At 58.4% G+C, this 25,715-nt stretch overlaps 2 long non-coding RNA genes across 2 annotated transcripts in view; both read right to left on the reverse strand.

Moving 5' to 3' along the window:
- Positions 1 to 327: 327 nt before the first annotated feature.
- Positions 328 to 25,715, reverse strand: part of LOC309850292 — a 190,962-nt gene continuing 165,574 nt past the window's right edge. The window contains exon 2 of the long non-coding RNA XR_014304172.1: positions 328 to 911. This is a non-coding gene — a long non-coding RNA (uncharacterized lncRNA). The remainder of the gene's footprint in view (positions 912 to 25,715) is intronic.
- LOC309850291 lies at positions 4,864 to 24,845 on the reverse strand. Its single transcript, XR_014304171.1, has 3 exons — positions 24,454 to 24,845; positions 14,366 to 14,454; positions 4,864 to 4,956 (listed from the first exon to the last, which is right to left on the reverse strand). It is a non-coding gene; the product is annotated as an uncharacterized lncRNA (long non-coding RNA).

Below are 25,715 nucleotides of genomic sequence, written 5' to 3' on the forward strand. Positions count from 1 at the left end.
AGGAGACCCACGCCTGCTGCCTTGGGAAGTTGTTCATTTGGGCTTCACGATGGGAGGAAGCTGAACAATCATAAGAATGCGTTTCTGCAAATTTTGGATTTACCTAAAGACACAAGCATGTGCCTATTAGGCATGGGGGAAATTATCAGCGAATGTTTTAAAAGAACCAATAAAAAGGAAAATATCATTGCTCGTTGTTTTTTATGGATCCTAATGTTTCTTTCTTTTTTGTTTTCTAATGGAAACATCAACAAACTCCCCTCCTAGATGCCGGCCACTAACTGACACAGCACACAGTAATGCAGGCACGCGGGTACCCGCCTGTCATAATTCATCTTCAAAACTGTAATTGGCCCAACAAAGAGCACAAAATCACTGCAAAGAGCAGATTCAATAAAAAACCGATTTCACTCTCTTTTCCAAAGCAACAAGCCGGGGACGGGAGCTCTTAAGTACATATCAGGTCGCTTCTCCGATTGCCACTCCCACCCCAATTTGATGAATTCTCAGCTATTTACTGAGGACCTACTCCACTGGAATCATTAGTTAGGTACTGGAGGAAAGCAAAGTTTGAGGCAAATTCCCCATGGCCAGGAAGCACAGTCAGGTGGGGAAGGAGATAAGTTACACTGTTATGAAAGCCCCAGAAGAGAGGCAGTGTGGGTGACTCCTGCCAGGGAATCAGGGAGGGCTTTATGGAGGAGGTGGCATTTACACGTGATGGAGAGGCAGGAAGAGGGTGGGCAGGAGCTCAGACTAGCACGGGGGCAGTTTTAGCGGAGTGCAGGGGGTAGTGCGGGAGCGTGCAGAAAGGCAGGTGGAAGGTCCCTGATTGTGGAAGAAGCAGGTGTTGAAATTTGTAGGTGAAACCTGAGCCCCCTTCCCCTCCTACGGTATGGTAGGACAGCAACCTGCCCCCTGCCAGGCCCTGGGTGGTCCAGCTCCCTTGGCTGCAGGCCTGCCCCCAGGAGCCCAGAAGGGCAATGCAAAGGACTCAGCCAATGCTGCTAATCAGAGGAGGCGGGGGCGGGGGGGGGGGCCTGGGGGGGCTGTCACTGGGGTCACTGCTCACATGGGGCACAGGCCCCACAGTCAACCCCACAGCAGATGGCTCCCGGCGCTTCCAAGGCAAAAGGTTTTGGAGCATTTACTGTTCAGTGATTCTCTCCACCTCTGCTGCTGACATTCCCCTCCTTGAATGTTCGAATGTGCCAGGAAGAGACACTGAAGAGAAATGTTCAGGGGCACAGGAGGGAAATGCTAATGAGAGCCACAAAGCAGAATCCCAGGGAAGGGGAAGTCTCCTGAAGGAGTGGCAACCTGGTTGCTCCCTAACAGGGAAGTCAATTTGGTGACTGGGCAAGAGACTGTCAGAAAAGCGGGGCCCGGGGAACAGAGGCCGGGTGGCAGCCAAGGGTGGTGGGAAGGAGACCCACGCTGGTGCAGGTCTGCTCGCCCGCCGGCCATCCAGACCTCCCAGGGGTATTTGCTAACAGACCGACTGACTGTGGGGAAACTAGGGGTCACAGCTTCTCTGCAGGGGAAGGCAGGTGCTGCTGGGACCTTTCCGTCTCGGAGGATCTTGGCAACATGTGGAATGTGTCCCTCAGGAACGCCCCACCTACACCTGTGGCTCTCACCTTTCTGGGGCAGAAACCCGGACTTGGGGGATCTGGGAGATATTTGCCCTTTCCCTCCCCATGCACATTCCACCTGTTGCCCACTCCGTGTGTCCCCTCTGCTTCTCCTGCGTTTCTCTGCTCCCCCTACCCCACCCAACGACCCCATGGTTTCCTCTGGGACAGACTGAATCTCCAGTTTGGAGGATTCACTGCCTCATTCTAGATCTTACTTCTCAGCCTTCCCCCAGCCCCATGCCCCTCCCAAGACCCCCAGCCCCATCCCCCCACCCCACAGCCCCTCCCCCCAGCCCTTGCCCAGGCACCACAGCCCCTCCCCCCCACCCCACAGCCCTTTTCCCAGGCACCACAGCCCCTCCCCCATCCCCAGAGCCCTTCCCAGGCACCAAAGCCCCACCCCTGGCCCCATGCCCTTCCCAGGCCCTCAGCCCCTCCCCCCACCCCACAGCCCTTCCCCCCAGCCCTTGCCCAGGCACCACAGCCCCTCCACCCCACCCTAAAGCCCTTTCCCAGGCACCACAGCCCCTCCCCCATCCCCAGAGCCCCAAGGCCAGGCCCTGCTCCCTCCCTGCCCTTGGGAGGGAGGTGCACCATGGTGGTCCACATGGGTGGACCATGTGACCTGTCTGGGCTAATGAGCTATTCTTGATGCAATACCTCCGGAGGCTTGCCACGTCCTTGTGCCCTGGAGTTGGGCAAGCTTTCATTCCTGGGATCCCCCAAGAAGGTTATGCACCAGGCAGAGGCGTCACTTCAGATATGGCCTCTGCAGAAAGCTGAGGAAAAGACCCAAGTCTATTCAGGAGCCTAAAGAATGCCCCGCTCGCCCGCCCCAGAATGAGGGTAGCCCAGATCAGCTGTAGCGAGGTGAACCCGCAGAGCCCTGGTCATGAGAAGAAATAGCCTTTGTCTCAAGTCACGGAGGGTCGGATGCTTTGTTACATGGCGTGGCTGCTCTGTTTGCGGGCTGGTGCAACCCTGGTCATCCAAGCTCCCCCCCTTCCTCCTTAAGCCCAACTGTCATAGGGATGCTCGCTGTAGCAGGAAAGACTTCCCCATGAGAGAGATTCTGACTTTCTTCCAGAGGCTTATTCCTTAGTTCACGTGCCAACATACGGAGATCCATGCTCAGCCTTAGCAGGGGCGACAAGAGGCAAGAGCGGGGTGGTTCTGCAGGAGGCTGAGACATACGCCCTTTCTTCGAGAGTGAGAGAGCAGGGCCAGAAGCCAGCAATCACATGGCAGGGTACCGGCCAAGTTTCTGACCCAAGAGCAGACCACGGGGAGACAAAGTCATCATTCTGCAGATGCCCGTGTTTCTTCTTAAAGACAAATTATCTCTATTTTTTAAAAAATCCCCAGTAATTACGAGTATCCCTTCTTCTGCACACACCGCATGAGCCAGTGAGGAACTGGAATGCAACACAGCCTTCCCATATGTCAGTACCAGTTACGCCTTCTTTTAAAGCGTGTTCTGTGCATCCTTCTGGAAGGAGGTGAATGAAATGTTCTTGTAAATGGACAAACGATTCACGGGATCATGACTACTTCTCACCAGCTGCATCAATTCTAGGCAGCGATGGGACTTGGTGAGATATTATTTACAACTTGTTAAAAACACTCCTTGAGACACTTCGGGCCTTGTTTGGTTCTGGTGAGCTCAGCTGCACGTGGCTGGGATGGCAGTCGGCCGAAACTGGTCCTCCCGGCACACCCACGCTGCCTGGGCCCAGAGGAACTGCATGCCGGCGTGGGGAGGCTTCTGGAACTCTTTCCTCTGAGAGGGAGGACGGGGAAGCCTGAGACATGCACGGGACTTTACTGAGCCATCAACGAGGCATTCGATCAGGCATCGATCCAAGTGACATTCTGTCTGGTGATGGGGTCACAGCTACACAGGGCAAAGGACAAACACACAGTCCTGCTCTCAGGTTGCCTATGGTCTCACAGAGATACGGTTCCCCGTCTATTAGGTAGTCTTCAGGAAAGAAATGACCTGGCTTGCCTGTCCCTTAATCTCCTCCTCCGTCAAATTATGAAAATGAAAATGGTCATCACATCCCAGGACGGTGGGGACAGCCATGTCAGCCAACACATGTCCACCATACCCCCTTGTTCCCTGAGAGGACCCTGAGCTTGTTGGGGCGGCCATGCTTCCTGATGACGGCTCACCTTCTCAGGCTCCCTGCGGCCACGTGGGCCACGCGCCCCGGTTCCTGTCCATGAGCACAGATAGAAATTTTGGTGAGCGCATTCCTTTCTGAGTAAAAGGACAAAGTTTCGCGAGAGACGCTGCTCATTTGCCTTCTCTCCAGAAACACCTGAATGGAACCTCTGACCACGTGGGACCAAGGGGACAGTGACGGGCTGGAGGGGCCTTGGGCTCCGGACGTGCTCCTGGGCACCTGTCAGCCGTGTTCTACTTAGTTCCAGACAGCTCTTGCTTCAGCAGCTGTCTCACGGGTGAACGTGCTCTGGACAGTGTGAGCCCACAGACTGCAAGGTGTGCAGGAAGTACTCCTTGGGGCCGCACTGTGTGGTTACTGATGCCGTGAGCACCCAGGACGGTGGCGTGGTGAGCGGGTGCGGACGCCAGATGCTTCACGGGGTCTGCAGTCCCAGCCAGTGCCACGGGCTCTGAGCCTCAGAGGTCTTTCCAGGCGGACCCCTCTGCTCCTCCCAGCTGTCCTGCCCTCCACGGGGCTTCTACATTGGCCGTTCCAGGAGGATCCAAGCCGGAGCCCTGGCTTCCGTCCTGCACGAATCGTCCGCCTCGCTTATTTCCAATGGGGGTCTGCTCCCAGCTCACTCCCAGATGAGAACCTCCCGGAGGGACCCCTCACCATCAGTAGCCCCTTGACATTCCCGTCCTTCGGGCCCGAGTGCCGACACTGCCACGGACATTTCAGCAAGGCCTGGGGAGACACAAAACATACCTCACTTTCAAAAATTCAATCCTAAGAAAAAAAAAAGAACCATGCAATGTTTGCTTTTTTACTGTGATATATTCTTGTTAACTTCAATATAAAAATGTTTTAACTTCCCTGCTGATGGAAAGAATTAATTGTATTCGAGGAAGATGCTGGGTGTTCAGCCGCAGTTTTGCGCGCCCCCTCAGAGGGCGTTCGGGAGCTCCCTGTCCTGTCGTCCATGGGACGTGGGTGCCCTCCTGTGACCCCTTGTTCCACACACCGTCCCGTCCTCATGGAGCGTCGTACCTCCCTGGCCACTGGCAAACTCCCGGGTGTGCTCCCGTCTGAGAGAGCCCAGCAGGCCGGCTGTGCTAACCGCTTCGGCCTCTGGTCCCACCACACACCTGTCAAGCACAGGGAACATTCTGTTCGTCGTGGAAGGCTTCCAGTTACTCGTGTGTGACCAACGATCCCCACACCTAGAGACCCCTCCTCCCGAGGGGGACAGGTGCCCCAGGAGCAAGCGGGCACCAGCTGCCTGGACGCGCCTCGGTACCACAAGCGGGGAGGCGTGAGGACAAAGAGAGCGTCTGAGAACGGATGTGCCGGCCGGTGACGTCCCCACGCACCCTCGCAAGCCGTCTCTGCCCCGCACCCGAGTGTGGAGGTTGAGGCTGGGGCAGGAGGGCAGGGAGGGACCTGCTTGCTGCTGGGAGGGACCCGGCACGGAGGGACCCGTCTCCCGCTCCCCGTCCCTGGTATTTCTTATCCCCAACCCCACACGGGAAACAGAGTGCTTGGTGTTCATTCTGAGCGCAGGTCAGTGGTCTGTACAGGAAACCGGGATGGGCTCTGGTGTTGGCCACATCCCCCCAGAGCCACTTCTGTGTCTCCCACTCTCAGGGGCCCAGCAGAACAAGGGGGGCTCTAGGTGTCTCCCCCAAGCCCCTCCCCTCGGCCCTCTGGAGGGGCAGGCTGCCCTCCGGGATCTGTCCATGGCTGTGGGCTAAGTGTCCGAGGTCTAACAGCCCCTCGTCTGCCATTAAGAGCTCCGTTATGGGAGCCTTCATAGCAGGTGTCATTGAACAGACATTAAGACCCAACTGGCCATGGTTAAGGGGACCATTAGCCCATGCCTGATGTTTGCCCTGACAAAGGGTGACCCAGCCAAGCACTCATGTGATAATGGGCTGGGAAACACTCCCTGGGGCGAAGAAACAGGATGGGGGTGACGGGAAGGGCACGCCCTGCCTGGGGCCCTCAGAGCATCTGAGGACTCTAAGTCAGCCTCGCCCTGGCCTCCCTGGGTCTCTGGCGCTCGACCAAGGAGGTGGGGACCGCTGCCTGCCCCACCAGCCAGAGCATGCTCCGGGGAAGCCTGCCTTGTGACGGCAGGACAAAGGGTCACGCTGCCTCAGTTTCCCCTGAGCTGACGGGTCTTTGGGAGCCGAGACCAGCGTCAAAGCGAGCTGAGCTCATTTATGCTTCTGTGGGTCTGAAGGGGGCAGGCCCGTCAGGGCACCGACACCCCACCTCCAGCAGAACTGTGCATCCGCATAGGTGGCCGGCCCCACCAACCCACTCTCCCACCTGCAGCCTTCCATGACCAGGAGGCGGCGCAGTGTGGGGTGCAGATGGGCGCTTTGGGTTCAGGTCTCCCTGGGTTCGACGCCCAGCTCTGCCCCCTGCGAGTCAGGCTCCTCTTTTCTGTTCCCTTGGGGCGCTGCGCATACCATCCCTCTGGCCGCCCAGTTCCCTCTGCTCTGTGTTCATGCCTGCACCTGCTGGAGAGTGGAGAGCCCAGGGTCTCCTGGACCCTGCCACTCCCCAAGGGAGCAGACACCCCCTAAATCACGTTCCATCCATGAAGGTCCTTCCCCTGGGCCACGCCCGATGGCGAGCACAGCCGGAGACTATCCGCAAAGCCACCAACCTGCCCGCTGACCAGACCTTGCGCCCCCACCTGCGTACCCAGCCCCGGCCATGCGCTCCGCTCACTCCTGCCATGCTTTCTGCTCCCAGCGCCCCAGGTACCACTTCCTCCTACCTGCTCCTCCTCCTCCCCTTTCTGAGCCCTTCCCTGCCCCCACCCTGCCTCCTCCCAGGCGGTCCCTCCCCCTGAACCTATGGCTCCCCATAGCCTCTATGTCCCTCAGCCTGTAGGCCCCTTCTGCGGGGCATGTGCCTTCAGGAACCTGCCTCAGGCAGCCGGGTCCTCCTCCTCCTCTCTCTCTGCCATGTGCTGTGGTGACCAGCAGTGTATGTGAACGTGCTCTTGCCAGACTCATCCCAGCCCTAACTGAACGTCAGGTGCACTCTACCCGCCCGCTGAGCCAGTCCCAGGGCTGCGCCCTGCCGAAGGGGTGGGAAGGTCAGCACACCTCGTGCCGGGCCTGTAACCTTGCACACTTAGCCCCCAGCCACGGACAGCCTATACTCCCCCGTGCCTGGAGTGCAGGGTACTCCCACGGGCCGCGGCCAGCCAAGCCCGCAGTGTTTCCCGTGGGTCATCCAGCCCCTTTCACGTGCACAAGTGCCTCCTCTAAGATTTCTCGTTCCCCGTGAGTGGTGGCGCTTTTACTCTTAGGACCGCGCTCACTGCGTCAGACATCGCGGTCCGGAAGGGGCTGAACAGTGGCTGCTAGAGAGGCACGTCTGCGTTCGCGACTCTGCAACCTGTGGCGGATACCTTTAACGGGTCTTGCCTAATGTAAATAAACGAAGGATCTCAACATGAGACGGTCCTGGATCATCCCCCAACCCAGACACAAGCGTCCTTTCCAGATACACACACACAGGACAGGACACACGGACACAGAGACAGATGGAGGGATGCAGCCATAACCACGGACACTGGGGCCACAGCGGCTGTGCAGGGCCAGACAGACCCTGCCTCAGAGCCTGGCCTGAGTGGCTGCTGTGGCCTCGCCTCGCGCATGGACATACGGCCCCCCCGGACACTGATTCCGGATGCCCCACGGACACTTAAGGGGCAGCAGGCAGCTTGTTAGAGTCTCGTGGGTACTGAGGGGCTGAGTCCCAGCCTCCCCGTGAAATGGGGGGGGGGTAGTTGGTAAAAACAACCGTTTGCCCCTTGGGTTGCTCTGGACTTAAGGGTGTAGAATGGACCCATGGACAGCAGGGAGGGCCCACGTGGGACACAGCATGTGCGTGGAAGGCACCTGCTGTAACAGTCCGTCTGCGGGGTCCCCAGCTCAAGCACTCTGGTCTCCGGGGTCTCCGGGCTCACACGCTCTGGTCTGAGGGATTCCCCTTCTCATGCACTGTGGTCTGCAGGTTCACCCAGTCTCGTGCTCTTGTCTGTGAGGTCTCCCGCTCATGCACTCTGGTGTGCGGGGTATCCTGGGCTCCCGGTCTCTGGTCTGTAGGGACCCTGGCTACCCGTACTGATCTGCAGAGTCCTCTGCTCATGAGCCCTGGTCTAGTGGGTCCACTGCTCACATGATCGAGTCTGTAAGGTCTCCGGCTCGTAAGCTCTGGTCCGCGAGGTCTCCCCGACTCTGCACTCTGGTCTGCGGAATTTCCGTGGCTCATGCGCTCTGGTCTGTGGGGTCTCCCCCTCACGCACCCTGGTCTGCAGCACCTCCCTGCCTTGGGCGCTCTGGACTGTGGGGTCCCCTGCTCACGAACCCTGGTCTGTGGGGGTCTCCTGCTAACGCACTCTCATCTGTGGGGTCTCCCCAGCTCTCGTGCTCTTGTCTGGGGGGTCTCCCCAGCTCTACACTCTGGTCTATGGGGTCTCCCCAGCTCATAAGCTCTAGTCGGCAGGGTCTCCCCAGCTCACTCACTCTGGTCTGCGGGGTCTGCCCCTCATGCACTCTGTGTCCACCCCGCCACACAGCATGTGTTTCCCAGCCACCACACTGCTGACACTCCCTGCTGAGAGGCTGTCCTGGGCTCTGTAAGATTTGAGTGGTGTCCTTCCACTGCATTCGCCCCGGCTTGGCTCCCTGTCATGCGGAACGACCCTGGCTCACTCTGGCCCAGGTTGGGAGACACCGCTGCCCTGGTGGAGAATAGCCTACTAGGTGGAGGGGCCAGGACTTCAGAAACTGGTGCTCCTGAGTGCAGTGGGCTTGAGATGCAGGCAGGGGTGCCGGGTGGAGCACTGGAGCCGGCAGATGGTTAGCAAAGGCCCTGGGGTGGGCAGGCCATGCAGGCGGTACACAGACAGGGACCCGGATCGCCCTGGACAGTGGCACCAGCTGCACGGTGACTGCAGGTGCTTCGTGAAGCTGCGATGTGACGGGAGCCATCTGCCCGTCACGGGGTTGGCTGCCCCGTGGCTGTTCCTGCTGTTCCAGCCAGCTGAGTAAACCCTTAATGGGATGCGGGACAAAACATCTCTTCACGGGGCTGCAAAGCCTCCCAATCAACTCTTCAAATAAGAGTCACACGCCCAGGATGGGGGTGGGAGTGTGCAGTGTGATTTGGAGCAGTGTCTCTGCCAGGGCTGAGATTTCTGTCGTGGTGATAGAGGTTCCTAAAGACCCGGGTCCCCCCGGCCTGGGATGACGATACTGGCTGTTTACAGACAAAGCTGAATTGGAAAAAGAGAGACCACGCTTGGGGAATGTCACTTCATTTTCCTTTCCTGTGACTGCGGTCCAATCCACGGCGGTGCCAGCCCCTCCCCGCGGAGCTCCAGGGTGGCCCTTTCCCCCTCACCTGTCCTCTGCCTAGAAACTGAGGGGAAGAAGCACGAAGTCCCTCAGACTCTGGAGGTCTGAGCCCATGCGACTCTGCCCTTTGCTGCTGTGTGACTTCAGGCCATGCGAGCCTGGCCCACCTTTCTGAACAGGACAAGGGTGGCCACGATGATACCACGCCTGCTTACTAGTGGCTTATTCCAGAGCCCACAGGAGTCACGATAGCACTCTGAGGGCGTGTTCTTACTACTCCCATCTTACAAAAGAGAGAGAGGCTTCGAGAGGTCAGACAGTTTGCCAAGGCCAAGCACCTCATCAGGGACACCCTGTGTGGTTGTTCCGGTTGTGTACTGCAAAAAGGAGCTCCACCTAGGGCGACAGTTACACTGCCGATGAATGCTGACGTCCAAGACAGCATGAAGAGGGCACAGGGCTCCCAGCGTGGCACTGGGCATGTCCGAGAACGATTTCCTTCATGACCCACCCACACGCCCATGCCCGGATCCCCATGCAGGAGCACAGGAGCTCACGCTCCCTCTTGGCCTGACACCTGCTGTGGAGCAGACCCTGAGTCGGCTCTGGCTGCCTGGCTGGAGGATGGAGCAGGTGCATGCTGGTGTCCATGAGACTGGGAGCCCAAGGGAACAGCAGGTGGACGTGGGGCACCAAGCAGGACCCTGCCCAAGGACCAGGACCACAAACACTGCTCTCTAGCAGTCGGGAGGGTAGACATCCCAAGGCAACCTTGCTGGCTGGACCCAGGAATCACAGGGCTAGCCTCCCTGGCCTGACCTGTTTCATGCCTTTTCCAACCTGCCCTTCTGCGCCCCAGGATCTCAGGATGGCCCAAAGACAGAAGGGAGCCTCACATGAGGCCTGTCCTCCAGGGCCCGGGTGGGTCCCACCTGCTTGCTCAGTGAGGAGCATGGGAGGGGCGTCAGCTCTCACCAGGCCTCGAGATTTCTGTAGGTGGATGTGTCCCTAAATGTTCCCTGACTCCTGCCCAACATGTTCCTCTGGTGCTTCAGCAACCCCTCCGAACCGCCCTCCAGCAAGCATGTCGGGCTCCAACTGCAGCACGATGTGCGAGTTCTCCACACACCATGCTGCACCACACGGGACGGGGACTTCATGCCAGCGGCCTCTGTCAGTACTGTGCACGACACACTCTTCCCTTTGTACGACTGCCACTGATGATGAAGTCCTTGAGACTGTGCTAGGGTCACCTCCACCAGGAAGCCCTCTCTGATTACTCAGGAGTCGCCCTGAAGATTCTCACCCTCTCTATGTCAAATGACAGTCCTCAGCTCCGTGGCCTGTGCCCAGGGGCCTGCACTCCCCTCTGTCATGACGTGTACCACTCTTGGTGCTCACCTTCTCCACCAGACTTTGATCTTTTCCACGCTGTGGACTCTATCAGCAGGGACTTGACCAACTGAGAAAAGCTTTCTCAAGGTCTGGTGTGGACCAGAGGCAGGGACTCACAAGTCCTTGTGACTCTGCTAAGTCGGGAGCTCCTCACCAGGCCACCGCCAGCAATGTCCGAGGCTCCCCATCCCCCGCACCTCTGGCCCCCCTTCTGGTCCTGAGCTTATCTGGGACAGGGCAGCTCCTCACAGACGTGCTCTCAAACCCTCCAGCAGGCGCCGAGTGCTACCCATTCTTCCCAGGGATACCGTGAGCGTTCCTGTGCCAGGACGGAGCATGCGAGAATCTGATGTGACACGCTCGCCATCCTCAGAGAAGGTTCTGACCAGTGAGGAATGGGCCGCAAGGCAAACCACTGGAACAAGACGTGTTTGCATTGGGTCGAGCAAAGCGCTGTGCAACGCGGTCCTGAGACGGGCTGGCCCTACATGGAGGAGAAGGGGTTGGCTCTGGCCGAGAACAGCGCACGCGAGTTTGGTCCCAAACTGCACAGCACCAGAGCGCCTGACCAGCCCTCCATGCGTCACGCAGGATGCAGGGAAGAGGGATATCCAGAAGAGCCCAGCCCTGGAAGAAAGGCATCTTCACCGCCTGGACAAGGGACCTAGAATTTGCCCTGCATGCGACAGGTGCCAGGACAGTCCCGTACTTCATAGAGACACCACCTTCTTGGGACCTGAGCCAGCGCCCCAGCAGCTGATGCCTTGCTGGCTCTGAGCTCCTCCGGCAGCAGAAAGGACAGACAACCAGGAAGGCCCAGGAGGTGGGAGACCGGGGGCAGCTGTCCTTCTGATGGGGATGTCCTCTTCTTGGCCAGAACCTTCTGCAGCCCTCAAAGCAGGAGCTCATCAAGGAACAGACAGAGTGACCGGGCCATGGACACCTCCTGGATCCTGGGAGCATGCTCAGGTCCGGGCGAGATGGCGCAGAGGTCAGAGAGAACATGGCCTCACTGGGTCGAGGATGCGGCCCTTCCTTCCAAGGAAGCCTCGGTCTCCACATCCAAACCATCTGAACAGCTTCCCAGGCTTGTGGTCGGGATGCAGCCCTCGAGCACGGAGGGAGGGACGAAGGAATCAGATGCTGCCAGGCCTCTCCCCCAGCACCATGCACGCCATCCCCAGGACCGACCGGGGAGCCCCAGGCCAGGGCAAGATCCTGCCCTGGACATGAGGACCTGGGCCCAGCCCTGGGGAAGCAGGACAGAGAGGAAGACTACGTTCTTGGTGCTGGTCCTGCCGGCCTGCTGGTCATCCCCTCAGGACCAAGGGGCAAGAAAGAGCAAAAGACAGAGTTCTCATCCCCAGGGATTCTCAGTCCACACAGCAAGAAAGACCCAAAGGAGCACCCCAGCTCATGGCCCCAAAGCCACTGGAATGTCACAGTGTCTAGCCCCTCCTTGGTTCTCCTGCACGAGTGGGAGACACAGCTCCTCTGAGAGACCCCCCGCGTCCATGGCGATGCTCCCTTCCCGCATCCATGGCGACGCTCCCTTGCCTGTGATCCTCCACACCCGTCTGAGCTGGGCCTGCAGCCCAAACCATGCAAAGATCAGCTTTTTCTCAAAACAAGGAGTTCCCTGAGGCCGGTGGCTTTGTCAAGCCCCAGGCATGGCCTGCAGCAGGTGCACAGTCCCTAGTCCTGAACTGCAGAAACACGTGCCATTAGGCCACCGTAGAAGCTCATGCGGTGGGTGCGCCACCTGCCCTAGATCCTTCCAAGCTGCTCTCTGAGATGCAGGACCTTAGCACCTGGATGAGCAAAGATCACTGACAGTCTTTGCCCAATGGAGGACCCTCCTTTCTCAGGGAAGTAGGTCCTTGGTGGCCAGTCACATCCCCTGGTCAAACCATGGGGCAACCGCTCCCTGAGCACAGCTGATGCACCCCCACCCCCACCAGGCACCCTGGAGTGTAGGACATGTACGGGCTGGGGCGAGCCTCCAGCGCTGGAGGCCAGTGGGTGACCAGCACACAAAGGCTCTGGGGGCGTCCAGGAGTGGGCAGCCCACAAGAACCATTCCCCCGGTCTCATGGAAACTGTCCACGTGGCGGAGAACCTCGTGAGGCCAGCCCGTGATGGTCCGCCAGCGAAGGAATTAGTTTAAGTCTGATGTCTGCTCTTCATTCCAGGAGACGGAAACTGGGACCGCACGGTGGAAAGCTATTTCTGAACACTCAGAGTGGATGGTGGCTTCCAGTCCACTGCCATCCACGTCACCCTGAGGTCACGGTGAGCACCGAGACGCACTGCTCACAGCCCGTCTCCCTCTTGAACTAGAGGCAGGCTCTCATGCCTCTAACGGGTTTCCCGCGGCCACCGGGAAAAGTCACCACACGCTCTCTTGTAGCTCTGGAGTCACGAGGTCTAAATTCGGGGCCGTGCTCCCCAGACAAGTGTGTTCTCTTGTCTCCAAGGAGTCCAGACACAACTGTGCCCTTGCGCCTTGGGCCCTCCTCCACCTCCAGCAGCGCCTGCAATCCTCTACCTGCTTCCCTCGCTCCCGGTCTGTCTCTTCCACACACAAGCCCACACACAGCAACATATACACGTGTGCACACACATGCCTCTGCTTCCCTTGTCTCACCTCATCTGAGGCAGACCCACCTGCCCCCACGTAGGAAGCTCCTCACACGGAGCTGGTGTGTGGCCCAACAATCCAGGATCACCCCACCCCCAGTGAGAACCTTGAACCAGTCACATCGGCGAAGCCCCTCCTGCAAGGGGATGTCACACATTCCCAGCTTGGGGGCAGCAGGACGTGGCATCTTCTGGAGGCCGGGACCCCACCTGGCCCAAGCCCCGGCCAGCTCCTCAGGTGCAGCTTCTAAAGCCCCTCGGGCCTTGGCCTGACCACCCCCCACCCCAGACAGAAGCCTATCTGTGTGGCTCTGAGCAGTGTGCCACCCCCGCCGCCCGGCCCTCAGTTTCCCGTGTGTGCAGGGCCATGGGCTTCCAGTTCTGCCATCCAGCCGCAAGACCGCTTGGCACATAGGCTGAGCAGGGAGGGCCCGGCCGTTCGCTAGCAGCACGGCAGTGAGGACACCTGTGTCCAGAGAGAGAAGCCACTCACCTAGGACCCAGTCATGGAACGTGAAGAAGTCCCTCAGCTTGCGTGTTCTAATTGAATCAGCACAGATTTAACTCGGGTGTGACGTTCAGAACATGACCCATAAAAACATCCACCAGTGCTGCTCTAAGGGGCCTCCCGGAGGAAAGATGCCCTCGGGGGGTTCAGGAAAGGGCCACCTGGCTGGGGCTGTTAGCCGGAGGCTGGGAAGGGCTGGCGGGAAGCGTGTGAGGAAGGATCTACGACAGGCCAGAAGATGTCACCCTCCCACCTGGACGTCCCGAAGCAGAGGACGGGGTGTAGCGAGGGTGACCAAGCTGGCCACGGGTCCGAGGCTCAGTGTTCTTGGCTCCAAGATGCCTGTGCCCCTCAGCATGGCTCTGAGATGGGTTGAAGGCAAACCCCTCGTGCTGATCGGCCAGCAACAACCTCCAACGACAAGTGTCCACTAGACCTCCTGACCTCCGTCTGACCAGCCTTCGCCCAACCCCAGAAACACTCTTACTGGTTCCCACTCTGCTAGTGAGGAAAAAGCCCTCCTAATAAAAGCTCCTCACTAATAACAAGAATCCTCTCTTGTGGAAATTTGGCACACATTCTTCAACAACAAAAAGGAAAACAGGATGTATGCTTTGCAGCACTTACCAGCCCTGAGAAGGAGACGTGGTAGACTCTGACTCATTTTTCCAACCACGCTGGGGAACGGAGATGCTGTCAATGTGAGCGTGAAGGAGCTGTGGGGACAGAAGTTAGAGATGAAGTCCGTGAGAGTCTAACAGATGTTATTTTTGGAACTGGATGTGGGGCAGCAGATAGAACCGTCCCTGCTGGGGCTGTGAAGGTCACACCTGTGCTAGGACACCAGGGGCCCCAGTGTCAGAAGCAGAGCTTCCAAGGGCCAGGACCTCCCCATCCCTCACATGGAGGATTTCCTCTAAGAACACCTCCATCCTCACATGAGGGTCCATGTCCACACAGGACGGATGAGAAAGGCTGACACAGAGAGGAGCTTGTGGGAATGGGGACAGAGGTTCAAGCCACCGGCCAAACGTGGCACGTAGCCACCAGGTAAAGCGGCGTGTGGTGCCAGGAAGGTGCCATCAGACGTCCTGGCAGAGAGGATTGGAGAGACCACCTCCCCTGCGGACGCAGGGTGTGGGCAGGAGGCCAGGGTCACCTGTGTACTGGACTTCCAACTCCTGAGGGCTGGCTACAATCTGTCTTGTCCATGCCTCTGTGCCCCATGCAGAGAAACGGGCCCAGCAGAGAGCAGGTCCTCACAACATGGTAGCTGGCTGAAGGAACCATGAATGAGTGAGTTCCTAAGCACACGGCGCTGAACCAGCTCAGAGCTGGGCCCTCGGGACTCCAGCGCACTCTGCTGGGGGATCACCCAAGCCAGGCCGCCTCGAGGACCCCCCCAACCAGCTGCCCTCTACGCAGACTCCTCTGGCTTCTCTGGGACTCCTTTACTCAGCCCTGCCTGATGGCCGGCTGGCCACGAGGTGGGACACAACCCAATGCAGGGGCTCCCGGGGTTCCCCGGACGGCTCCCTCCCAGCCCCGCAGACTTTTGGCCACCAAGCCCTCCTCATTCCACCTTCCATCCTCCTTCTGCCTTACAGCTAGCTCCCTCCGTCTCGGCCGGGCCTGCATCCTGCCCTGCGTCCTGGCCCTCTGGCCAGGGGGCCCGACCCGCCTCTGCTGCACTAACAAGCAAGCCCCATTCCAGAGCCTGTGGTACCATCACTGTCACCCGAGGCAACCACAGTACGGCCACTCTCCCACCACAGGGCCCAGCATTCAGGGAGGGGAAGTCCCGTCTGAGATACTGCGTTTTCACGGTAGAAAGAGAAGCCAAGCCAGGAGTGGAAAAACTCAGTGCCTCCGGGATGGTGCCATAGCTGGTCCCCAAGTGTCTGATGCCCCTCCCTCCATAAGACGGAGTTAAGGGCCCCACTCTAGGTGAGTGGGACTGCGGGCCCGCTGCAGCCAGCAAATGTCTGCCCGGGTTTCCTGGGATCCCTAGGGTGTGGCTGCAGGGTCCCCAGGCAGCGTGCTGGCCTCCACCTGTGCCCACAGGGCTCTATCTCCACCGTCTGGGTGACCTGGACATCCACCACGGGAGGATGGGGTGCAGGGCATTGCCTGAACCCTACACCAGCAACGGGCGCAGAAATGTGTGCAGAGAGGCGGGACAGCAGGCCTGCGGCAAGGTTGGGAAATACGGCTCACCCCCCAGTAGACTGCCGCCTGGGAGTGGAAGACCGGGATCTAGGTGATGCCTGTGTCCCCAGCAGAGGGGGGCTCCCCAACGACCCCTTCAGTCTCCCCTCACAGCACCCCTTCCCCTGCCTCTCACCTCAGGACACACAGTCAACCTGCCAGATCAGGTACATAGACTTATCACAAACCCATGTCAAAGGCAGCACACCTTCCCTGTAAAACCTGCTGTGGCTCCCCGTTCCAGTCGCCCAATGCGGCTCCAGCATCTGGGGGCTAGGAACCAAAGGCTCAGGTCATCTCCCGTGAGTGTGGATTGACGGTGCAGGGACACATGCACAGCGGCCGTCTGCTGGCCGGCAGGGGTCGGGAGCTCTCCTACACGCTGGGCAGACATCCAGCAGGCAGAGCCTGCTGTCTGTCCTCCCCGAGGGCCTCTCTTTGCAGGTGGCCCCTCCCCCCAGCAGCATGGGGGCAGGATTGCAGGGAAGTGGGAGCATGGGATGGACCCTCAGGGGTCAGCCCTGAACAACACAGTGTCACTTCTGGCACATTCTTCACATCCAAAAAGACCGCAGGGCAGTCAAGTGCTACAGGAGGGGATGAGATCTGTCCTCGGTCGGGCAGGAGGAACAGCGTGTGCCTTTGTGGAGGGGGGACTCCCTGGGATCCATGCTGGGATGCTGCATCTCATCACAAGCTGAGAACAGGGTGCTCGGTATCCACACACTACAGAGATGCCTTGGGTCATCTCAGGAGGGTCTACATAGGGTTGTTGACCCCAAAGTCACACACTCCGGAGGTCTGCCCAGGGAGACTTGGGATGGTGAGACGAGGTCCCATAGGCACAGACCATGAGCAGGTGCAGGGAGAACTCCATGGGGAAGGAGGACCCCCAGGTCTGGGTGGAAACTGACACCTGGCTGCACTGGCTGGTGCGGGCAGACAGACGGACCAGAAGGAGGAACAACTGGTGAGTGATGCCTGGTGCCCACAGGAGGGGAGTCTCTAGAAAGAGCCATCAAGGGCCACAAAGAGCTCAAGGGCACTGAGAACAGATGACTCCACAGTGTCCGTGGGTTGGCACTCCCACATCCTCCCACGGCAACACCTCCCAGGAGAATTTCGGAGCCATGGGGGCTGGAAGCACACTGCGGCGGGTCAAAGAGGGAGCTGGGAGTGAGGAAAGAGACTCGGTTCTGTCCCGGGCTGGCCGAGGAGGACCGCTGTGGAGGAACCTGTCCTCACACCCCGTGACTCTTGCCGTTCTGAAACGCCAGGAGCTTCATAAGCCTGAGAGCGGCACATCCATGGGCCAAGAAATGTGTGGGCCAAACCTCACAGCCCCTAAGGCCCGCCGCCATGACCCTCGCCCAGGGCACACCTGCCCCGGGCGATGGCCCACAAGCCTCCTGCACTAATCATGCTCCCTAAGGAGGACTCCATGGTCTCAACCGGGGCTGTGACATGCTTGTCTGCACCACAATATCATGCATCCCACAGGAAGAAGGTACAAGAAGCCAGGCAGCCTATGCTGTCCATCGCTCCCCTTGCCATGACAGCCCAGTACTAGGAACTCCACCCTGCCTCTGCAATGGACAGCTCAGGCTCTAGAAACTTCTGGGAGCCTCCAAGGGGCCACTTCAGCCGACGGGGGAAAGCCACCCCTCATGGTATGGAGCCAGCCAGGGTGCTGGCTGGCTCCATGATCTGCATCACCCTTGCATTGGGGAAGAGGCAAGAAGGCACACGGGTGCAGAGAAGGCCTTCTGGAGGTGAGCACGGGACTGGGAAGCTTACTCCTTCAAACCCTCACTCACGCGCAGGCCTAACGATGGCCCTGCTCTCCCAGGAGGTGAGCCCTCCAGGGGCTCTAGCAGGAAGACCTCCCCACAGGAGGTACACAAGGCCGGCTGTGACCTACAGGTGCTCGGGGAGGGAGAGCACAAGTGAGGCAGGCCTACCTTGGGAGAGACTCCCCTGCAGGAGACTTGCTTAAATTTCCTGTCTCAGAAATGCAGAAGGACCCCAGACAAAGACGCGCAACCTCCTCCATCTGACTCCCGTGCGCAAGGCAGCCTTCTGATGGCCGCGCGTCGGTGCCTTCTGCTCTAGGAGAAGGAATGAAAGCAGCACTGATGGCAAAGATACCCGGGTTTGATGCACACAGTCCTCATCTCACAGCCAGCCACAATCCGGTAACTCGCAGAGATGCTGCTGTCAGTCTATACACCCAGGGGTGCGTACAAGAACCACAGCCGCACTGGGCCTGCCTGGCCCCCGTCACAGGGTCGTGTCGCCCTCCCCAACCCCGGCTACCTCCGGAACCCGCCACGCAGAGCCAGATGCCTGTCCGGTACTTGGCAGGCCATGGGCTCCGCCGCACTTAGCAAGCTGGATCGTGATTCAGCATCAGGCGCCGGCAGCCTCCACCGGAGCGAGGCAGACGCTTAAAAATAGCAGAGCTGTGGCTGCATCCACCAGTGGGGGGCTGCTAGCCCCCAGCCAAGACCAACCTCCCCAGCCCCCCAGAGCAGTGAGCGGGGTTCCCATCAATCCCCCCAAAAATCCAGGGAACCCTGGGCAGGGAGCGGGGTTCCCGTCAAGCCCCCCAAGAATGCCAGGGTCCCCTGAGCAATGAGCTCACAGGTCATGAGCTGTGCAGCTGGGATTTGGAGATGGGCTCCAGGCTCTCCCTGAGTCCCACCTCGGCCCAGGGAGCCATTGGTGAATTCCCGGTCTTTAGTCTTCTCTCTGGGCCACAAACACTGATCACAATTACTGCTTCCCAGAAGAGGACTAGAAATCTGCCTTCACAGCACCAATGTGTCTCCCCACCTGTCCCTTTGTCCTCATTCTCATACACCTGCTGGGCTGTTCTACCTGTCGAACACAGATGTCTTGGGACCAAATTCACCATCTTCCTAATAGGAACTCTTCTCCCCGACTTTCCATTCCACATACGGACGCTCGTCACGAGAACTCCGACTACCGCTCCTCCCTTGCTTCATGGCATCTTTTTGGCTTCCTGTCCCCTCCGCCCCAGCCACCGGTGTCCAACACAGCCAGACCATTTTCCAGAGCAGCTCTTCCCAGCCTCGGGCCCAGGGCTGAGCTGGGCTGTGCGCCTCCGCGTGGTTCCACCCGGTGCATGGGCCGGGGTCAGCGGCACCCCTAGTGTCTGCCCTCTGGACGCCAATCCCAGTCACGGCAACCGCTGTGTCTCAGACAGCGTCCAACACCTGAGGACAGATATGCTACAAAGCATGGCTCAAACATGCTGCTCCTTCCAGGGTCCCGCAAGGGCTCGCCGAGGGCTTCCCGAGGAGTTCTTGGGAAGGAAACGGTGTTCAGGGTATTATGCTTCTGGTTCGTCATTTCCTTCCTCTGGGGTTTTGGGCTTAACCTCCCTCAGGCTGGCAAGTCCCTCAAAGGCTCTGGGGCTGAGTGCCCCAGCAGGGAGGCCGTGGGGCCACGGGCCAGGATGGGACCCCAGCCCCACCACCCTAGCCCGCCTGTATCCCAATACTGCAGTTTGAGGTCTGAAAATGGAGATGAACACAGTACCTGAGTACGAATTAATATGTGGAAAGCACGTAAACCATGCATAAAGCAGCCAACCACTACACGCTGGCCTATGGCCACCATGTCACCATCGTCATGCTCACCATCCTGGCAATGCTTCGTGTCTCTTACCTACATGTCTCCAAAACACACTCGCAGTTCAGGCCAGAGTGAGGCCCCCCCAAGCAGCACCAAGCCTCACACTTTGCCCAGGGACAGCGCTGCCTTTGTCCCCTGCCCTCCACCCGTGTTTCTACTCCTGGACCCCACGGTGCTGCCTGCACTCAATACAGAACTTCCCCATCACTGCGGCAGGAGACAGAATGACCTCCCGTCAAACTGCGTCCCAACCCCCGGGGGATGGAATCCCAGCTCGAGGTCCCAGGGAAAGCCGGTGACGGTGCCTGGTGCACAGTGAGTCCTTGGTGATTCTCATGGGAATGCTCTTCCCAATACTGTGATAACTCTTCGCAGAGGGGTATCCCAAGGCAGAGCTGGACACTTGTGCTAAGGTATTCTCCTAAAAGTACAGGGTGAGGACAGGTTTCAAACTCTCGGTTCTTATGTGCAAGGTCAGAGGCATGGCAAGACCACGGCTCTGCTGGTGTAGTGTGTGCAGAGTTCATTCATTTTCTCCCAGAAATCAGCAATTGCTTCATCACAGTTCAGCCTTGGTATTGGCTTTAATGACTTATCCATGGTCAGGAGAGTGAAACCCCATGGACTGTGCTCGGGACCTTGACTTTCCCAACATGACGGGTTCCCCACGACACCTGCTCCCTGGTCTCAGCGTGAACAGGTCTGGCTCGGGAACCGTGTTCACTGGGAGCTGTCATTTCTTCACTCAGGCCTCGGGACCCATCACCCCGTGTGTTGGGAAACCCTGGTAGCGCCACCAACCACATTCCCCACACCCTCAGAAAGGGACCTGCCATGCCAGCTGTGGACAGCTGACTGCCAATGCCCCACAACCCTTCCTCCGGGGGCTGGAACCTCAGGCCCCAGGGGACAGACCTAGCACAGGGACAGATGAGGACACATGGGGCAGACAGATCCTCCACGGGGTCAAGAACAGCTGCATAGTAAAGTATGCAAGAAAGTACCAGCTTATCCGAGTACCCCCCAACCATGAATGTGTCCAAGGGAAATTTAAGAGAAGACAGAGTTGCTCGTGAATGCACAAAGTCTAAAACCCAAGATGTGAGGGAAAGCACCTGCCCAAGGCAGGCTGAAGAGGATTTGTGGAGAATGAGATGCACAGGAGGTACGGATGGCTCGCAGCCGCGGAGCTCGCATGCTGGCCCAGACACCGCTGTAAGTGCTTTTCCACATGTGACCTCGTCTAAGCCAGAGAACCCCTGGGAGGTGGCCACCGTTACAGCCCCCACCTATCTGCAGGAAGGCAAGTGACATCACAGGGAAGACCTCAGGGAGAGGAAATCAGGGTCACCATCCTGGCTCCACTGCCAGCCTGCTGGGAGACCCCCAGTCCACCTGCTGAGCGATGATTAATCCGCCCTCCGAGGTCCCTGCAGCATGGGTGCGTGTCCAGGGCCCACGCTGGGTAGGCCACGGGTTTGAACGACCAAGACATTTACTATGTTGCTAATAGCCATCATGGGAAACAAAAACAAAAACACGGTTTCTCCTATGCCACGAAGCTATCCGTTTATAACAATAGCAGATAATCACACTTAGAAAGCCCATAATACTTCAATGTGTCCTAACGACGTGCTGAATTACAGAGATAACTAAGACAGAAGCATCATGTTTGCCATTTATTGGAGTATTTCTCACTCTACGCCCATTTTCACGGGGGGAGAAATAAAGATGACTATTTCCCACATGTGACTTTCCAGACAACGCAGGCCTTGGGTCCTGCCTGTTGTTCATCTCTGACTCCCACCCTGGCTGGCCCAGAGCCTCGCACATCAGAACGACTCAGAATATTCTTGCTCAGCAAATGATCGCTGCCTCTTCGAGGCTTACTTATTGTTTTACTATTTAGAGTGAAACGGCTGGACAGCAGTCTTTCTAAATTGCGGCTTGTGCCACAGCCAGGGGAGCGAGAGGTTTAACCGCGGGGCGACTCCAAAGGCACCTGCCCATCCCGGTGAGCCCGGCCCCTCCACCCAAAGGTCCCCAGCACATTCTGGTCCCAAGCCCAGGCATTTAAGTCCAAAACTTCAAAAACAAGGAAACCCTAAGTATGAGAAACAGTTTCCCAAGCCCCTGGCCACCGTGTCCTCCCTTGCCTGAGCAAGGGCCCTGAGCAGTTGGCCCTGAGCCTGGGATGTTCTGGACTCTTTTCGGGTAACGAATGCATGTGAGGCTCCTCACACCAGTCTGCACACACCCCTGCGCCGGAGTGGGGCCACCCACATCTGGAAGCTAGAATGTGGGTGGAGACAGAGGGCTCCCAGGAGGCAGTGAGTAGACGGGTGACTGTGGGGAGCCCGACCTCAGCTGGCCTGGCCACCGCCCACCCCATCGGCCTGGAGGAGGCCCCTGAAGAGCTCAGGCCCAGCCACCACACCCGGACCCACAGGTAGGTCAGAAGCCCTGTGCGCTTCAACTGGGAATGTTGGAAGGAGGAGGGGAGGAACAAAGTAAAGGTCCGACTGGGAGAGGAGAAACCGCCCCGGGAGAGATAGATGCAAAGCGACTTAAAATGCAATCCGAGCCAACTTCATACTACTGTAGGTATTAACCCATCACTACTCCGCAGGCCCACTCCAGCAGTAATTCAATGTTTACCTGACCTAAGCCAGACGTGGCCTACTTGGTGGCCCGGGGACCCACTTGCAATTGATTGTTTTAGGGGCCAGCAGCTGTAATCAAATACTGGGAGTGTCTAGCAGTTGGCTGATGAGGTTAGAGCAAACATTACAGCCTGTAATTTGGGAAACTGCACATGTGAGCTTCCGGATCATCCCCGGGCCCCACATCAGTGTCTCCAAGTTCTGTGTAGAGCAAACCACGGGGAACGTTCAGGGAATGACTTAAGAAAACACACGAATTGGAAAACAGCAGATTGTTAACACCCCCCTTCTCTCTCACACACACACACACGCACATTTGCACACATGCCACTCTTCCTTCAGAGCTCCGCTCTGGATCACCTCCTCCTGGAAGCCTTCTCTGCTCTCCCCTGAGCTCTGAGGCCTCACAGTACCCCTTCATCAAAATTCACACTGGTCTGTCTCAGGTACCTGCCAAGGGCTGACTTCTGTCCCCCCTTACCCCCAGACTCATATGTTGAAACCCAAATCCCCCTGAGCGACTGGAGGAGGGGACTCAGATTAACAGAGGTCATGAGGGTGGAGCCCTGAGCCACTATGGCTGGTGTCCTCGTGAGAAGGGACTCCGGGGAGCTCCCTCTCCCCACTCCCTCTACCCACCACACACGGCAGGAATGGCCACTTGGGGCCCCAGCAAGAAGGCGGCCATCTGCATGGACCTCGCTGGCCCCTGACCTCTGATGTCCAGCCTCCAGAACTGCAAGAACATGAAGTGCTGTCGTTTAAGCCACAGGTCTGTGGACTGCCCACACCTGACGCCAGGTCCTCTCCCCCATGTCTCGTCTGAGCTCCTAAAGCAGGACTTACACACAGTAAGCACTTACTAAGTTCCTTTGGTTAGGAGGAACCATGCAACGGGAGGCAGGCAGAGGCTGGCAAGACCACCTCAGTTCCTCGCCCACAGCAGCTCAAAGCCCTGCTTGAATCCGGCGGGCTACAGTGAGGAAAATCTCGGGCCCTTCAGGGCTGCATTGGCCGAGGGCAGGACAGGGTTGAAGACTAAACCAGTGTCCTTCTTGCCAGTGACACAGGCATCCAAAGCCAAAGGGAAGGAAGAGTCAGAAGTAAAAATTCTCGATTCAACAGTATCTCTTAATCCCATGGTCTCAGATCTTGGCTGCCAAACCACTAAGGAGCCTATTGACCCGCCGACCAGCCACGAGGCCAGAACAGACTCCGTCCCTCTGTGCTTCCAGAGCTCAGGAGAGCCAGCCCGCCTGGAGACCACCCTGGAAAAGGAACCTAACATTCCCTGCAGAGGCCCAATGCCAGGGCTGCCCTTGGTCCCAGTGCACAACACTGCTCAGGAGAAACCGTTACAATGTTTCTAGAACACACAGAGTGCAGTTGGGTCAAGAGTCAGTGGGATCCTGGCATGGTAAGTGAAGATGCTAGGCGCAGCAACCACAGACTGGCACTGGACACGGACAAAGCCCTTGGTGACTCCTGGATCCAAACACAACCCCCTGCCCCCCGTGTCCCACTGGCCCAGTGCCTCCAGCAGCTGAGGTGGTGCCTGGGATAAAGGGAGACAGAGGGGGCATGTGGAGGAACCCCTCCCCTGCTGCAGACTCATTGGGGCTGTCCGGAGTTCTGTGGTGCCTTCCCTCTCCTTCCCCCAGGGAAAGAGAGGAAACCTCCCTGGTCATAAGCCCAAGGCAGCCTTCCAGACTGACATGGACTGAGCGAGCCTTGACCACGTCGGCTGCAGCACGTGCACCCCACTGACAGCACACAAGCCTCCCGGGACCACCAAAGGGTAAGCAGGAACGTCTGCTGGACAGAGGCCAGCTCTGGGATGGGTGGCGGTGGATCCCATCAGAGTCTGCAGAGTACGCAGCAAGAACCCAGGGCTGAGGGGCACCTGGGAAGGAAGGACCACCCACCCATGCCAGGGTGCTGCCAGCAGAGTCCCCGAGAATCCCCGAAGCGTCCCAAAGAGAGAGGACCAGCTTGGACGCAGCCCACCCCGAGCCCCAGCCCCCGGGGGCTGCCCTCCCTCAGCTCCCCCAGTGGTGGAGAGGGGGCGTCCTTGGCCCCTGTTGCCCACGCAGCTGTCGCACCCCACGGGATACCGGGCTGAATGGGGGCTGGAGATGCAGCTGGACACCAGTGAGAGCAGTGGAAGGTCCGGCGCACACCCACCTTGGACGGCAGTTCCTCAGAATCAGGGAGCACCGCGCAGAGCCGTCAGCATACCGGGCGCACGCATTTCCCGTCTCTCGCGGCCTCGGGGGCGTGGGCTCTGCAGACTCTGGAGCAAGTCCATCCCGCAGGCCGCAGGACCTAAGCCCAGCTCTGCCGCCTCAGCCACGCCAATGGAGGCGAAGTGCGCAGCCGCCCGTGACACCCACCAACGCGGGGCTCGAAAAAGAGTCACGGGGTGATTCAACGGGCTGAGCTGGAAGGCGTGGGGTGTCCTTAGCCGAGCTCTCTCAGCGCCTTGGCAGCCGGCCTGGGGGAGCAGGCGGCTGGGCGCAGGCCGGCCGGGCGCCTCAGGGACATCCTGCTCCGCAGCTTGCCACGCTCCCTGTGAGCGCCTGCGGACGTTGCTGGCGTATTTCCGGCACTTCCGGCGTCCTGCCCGCACTTCCGGCTGCGCCCATCCCATGTGGCCGGCTGGCCTGGATACTTAAGGCACTTCCGGGCCGGCCCTCTGATGCCCCTAGCGGGTGTGGACACCCCTGCACTTCCAGCAGCGTGGGGAGGAAGGGCTGCTGCTGTGGTCCCGCCTCTTTGTGTCCATAGAAATTTTGTGTTCCATAGAAACACAAAATGTCTGGGACGCCTGAGTGGCTCAGAGGGTTAAGCCTCTGCCTTCAGATCAGGTCATGATCTCAGGGTCCTGGAATCAAGTCCTGCATCAGGCTCTCTGCTCGGAAGCAGGGAGCCTGCTTTCCCCTCTGTCTCTCTGCCTACTTGTCATCCCTCTCTCTCTCTGTCAAATAAATAAGTTAAAAAATGTTAATAAAAAAAAGAAAAAAAAGAAACACAAAATGTCTTTGTGTTCCATAGAAGTTTTAGGACTGTTTCGAGCAGCTCTGTGAAAACTGCTGATGGAATTCTGTTAGGGATTGCATTAAATTTTTTAAGAAGATTTTATTTATTTATTTAACAGAGAAAAATCACAAGTAGGCATAGAGACAGGCAAAGGGCGGGGGAGGGGGGAATCAGGCTCCCCACTGAGAGAGAGCCTGATGCAGGCCTCGAGAACCCTAAGATCCCGACCTGAGTTAAAGGCAGAGGCTTAACACTGAGCCACTCAGGCACCCTAGACATTCAATGGATCTAACTGACTTCCATATCGAGCAGGTGCTAGGTTCTCGCTTAGTCCAACGTGCCTAATTTAATTAATTATATAACAAAACATCTTTTGAATCAATAAAGTAAATTCAAATGGTTTTCTG

Source organism: Mustela nivalis (assembly GCF_964662115.1).
Source record: "Mustela nivalis genome assembly, chromosome: 16".
NCBI lineage: Eukaryota > Metazoa > Chordata > Mammalia > Carnivora > Mustelidae > Mustela > Mustela nivalis.